The following is a 3,336-nucleotide window of genomic DNA, read 5'->3' as shown; positions in this document are numbered from 1 at the left end:
GTTTTAGAGCATTTGCATTTGTGTAAAAGCCAAAAGAATTATCAGCTGTACTATGGCAGACTTTGAGGCTCCTATCTTTGTTTTATTTACCAGTTTCTAAATTTAAGTGAAGGAAATTGCTGTGCACTGGAACTGCTGGTCAATTCCGCACAGGCAGATGGTGCGATTTAGTAAAGGCACTAGAATTATGGTTGAGAAATATTAATCCACAAAAGGCATTTTTATATAATAGAAAATGTATGAAATGGCAAGAATACCATTTAAAAAACGAATGGCTTCATTTAGCAAATTGGACCTGTATAAGGTTCCATTTATAGAAGCCTCTGCAAAGAGCATATGATAATTCCTTATTCTTGGAAAAAGAAGGGAATTAGGTGTTTTAAATGTTTTTATATTTCTCTCTCATTTCCACTTTGCACAAAAATCTATAATCTTAAATTTTCATAGGTAGAGGAACCATGATCTGTATATAAATACACCTACTTTGAGGATGTAAATAAATAGAAGATTGGAGATCAGAATTCAGATATTGTGATTCAAAGGGATAAGGGCTGGCCTCAGATATTCTGTGCCTCTCAGACCACATCTTCTCTTGTCAAAGAAAATTCTTTATCCAGACAACACTAAACAGTTCAGTCACAAACTTTACTTATCAGGAGCCTGCTTACTGGGGACTGCAACCATCCAGAACACAAGAAGCAAGTAAGGAGGCCAAGGAGAGTGGGGAGAGAAGCTCTGAGAAATGAAAAGAGGTGGCAGTAGGTCATTCCACTGTATGAGTTTCCCATATCCTAGCCCTGCAGTCAGGCTGCCTGGGTTCTCAGCCCATCTACACAGGGGAGACACTGGGTGAGCTGCCTAACCCTTCTGTGCCTTGTGTTCTTATCTGTAAAACAGAGATAGTAGCTTTTTGTCCCTCATCAGATTGTGGACAGGATTAAATGAGATGATATATGCAAAGTGCTTAGAACACTGCCTGTTATATAATAAGTGCTTATAAATGCTGTTACTGGTTTTATTATTGTGTTATTACTCCAGATACGATTGTGCAAGCATGATTATCAGGCTGTCCGTGTGTGGCAGTTCAGAAGCCAAAAATCAGTCAAGTAGGAGAATGGAGAACATTCTGCTAGAAGCCTGTGCATGGACAGCAGAACAACACATGGCCAACAGCTTGAAAGTGAGAGAAAAGACGAAAAGACAGTGAGAGTAAGACTTAAGAATCCAAAAGTACCTCGTTCTGGGCCCTTCTCATTTTACAGAAAACAATAGTCAACATTTCAGTAATTCCTCAAAATATTACATTAATAGTTACCATTCAAAAAAAGCTTAATACACAGGAATTAAATTATGTTCATTGTAGCTCCATAAGAAATTCCTAAGACTAGGAGATATTTTACTTTCCTTAAAGATATGGTATAATTTTTCCCTTTCTGGCCCAACAAACTTTTTTTATATGTGCATATAATTTTGGAAGATATCACTTCAAATGTTTTATTAAGTTAAATTCAAGAACTAAAGGTATAAGCTGTTTGAAAAAAGTCTTTGGCAATGAGACTCTTCCTTCTATGGAAGAGCTTATTCCATAACTTCCCCCAGGACAATAAGGCACTCCTAAATGCTATTTTTTTTTAAAGGAAGCAGCAGATTTCTTCTAACTTCAAATTGCCTCCAAAGAAATGGGAGTTTCCACCTTTCTCCAGTGGGAAGAAAATGAGTAGCATTGAGCAGAAGGAACATTTAGGTACCAATCAAGTTCTTGACACTCCATGTCTCAGATCTCAGTGGCATAAGCCCTGGTAAGAATGCCCTCAGCTAGCTGTCTAAGGGAAGGTAGAAGACTACAGAGTCCCAACTCTGATTTTATTCAGGTCTCTGAAAAAGATCACTAAGGAGAGCCCGTTACAGACCACCCCTATGAACCCCCAAAGCCAGCCCACCTATTCCTCTTCTAGCACTTTGTACTCAACACCTTCTCACATATATTTACTCTTTAATTCTCTTGTCTGTTAATTGTCTGTCTCTTCCCATTACTGTAAGTTCCATGAAGTCAATGACTTTATCAGTGTTGTTTGTTGTTTTATCTCTAGTTTCTAGAACACTGTCTGGCAAATAGTGAACACACAGTAGATATTCGTTGGTTAAATAGATGAGGGAATGAATGCACAAAAGTGACTAACCATGAAGGATTTTTTCTTTCTGCCACTTTAGAAGGAAATATTGAGGTATTTTAAAACTTACAATTTTAAGTCCTTTTAGGTCTTCGAATAAAAATCCATTTTTAAAAAATTAAGTGCATTTTATCAGTCAAACTACAGGACCAAATAGAGAAGTAGGACCATTGCCTGTCCTGCCCAAGATCTCATGGCTTACCAAATATTACTGTCTTCCACCCCTGGGACCACTCTCCCTTCTACTACACCATTCCAGAATTCACATCCCTCGCCTTGGCTCCTTTCCTGATTGGTATGTGTATCTGACTGAGGGACAGAGTTGTATGGACATCCTACATATGCCAACCTGTCTAAAACCAAACTCCAATTTTTTTCCCAGATCAATTATCTGACCATTGTCTTACCCAGGATGTTGGCCCATTAACTCTTTTCTATATGGACATTGGTTGATTTTTTTTTTAAGGTTTGGAGCATGAAGCAGGCCCTAAGGGAATAAGATATCAGCCAGGACACATTAAATTGGGATGGGAGTGACAAATGAAAGAAAGAGAAAAGATGGACATCAGAGTGTCCCTTATGTGGTGGGCTGAGCTAGCCCAGAAGGTACAGCAGAGGCCCCACATGTATAAGACATGGGTAAACTGAGAGAAATTATACAAAGAAGGCAAAACCAGGGTCACTCACTTCTCAGTCTTGCTCGGAGCAGTGCAGCATAGAATGAACTAAGTCCCAGCTAGTAGGAACGATGAGCTCTTGGAGAGGGCAACTTGCAATATCATGTGTTGGCAGCCATTTTTTGCAGCTGCTGTTGGTTCTCATTTGGCCCTGGCTTTATCTGACCTCCAGAAGTTGTGGCTTAGAAGCACAGATTCAATTTGAGTACTTTGATTGGAAAAAGTTTCTATTAATATACACCATAGCTTACCTGAAAAGAACCTCCACACTTGCCAAGGTTTCTCCATCCCCCCCCTAATAACAGAGTGTTAAAACCCAAGCCAGAGCAGGGCAGAAATTGCTAGCAGGGTACTCTCGCCTGGCTCATTCCCTTCTCCCCTTCTATCAGGCAGAGGTTAAGTCCCAATGCCTAGCATTTTTGACTCAGCTTTCTCTGTCATATAACTGAGTTACAAAACCATTTTGTCCTGATACCTATGTATTTCCC

This window comes from Manis pentadactyla, chromosome 11, assembly GCF_030020395.1.
Source record: "Manis pentadactyla isolate mManPen7 chromosome 11, mManPen7.hap1, whole genome shotgun sequence".
NCBI lineage: Eukaryota > Metazoa > Chordata > Mammalia > Pholidota > Manidae > Manis > Manis pentadactyla.
Note: the sequence above shows the minus strand (reverse complement) of the source record.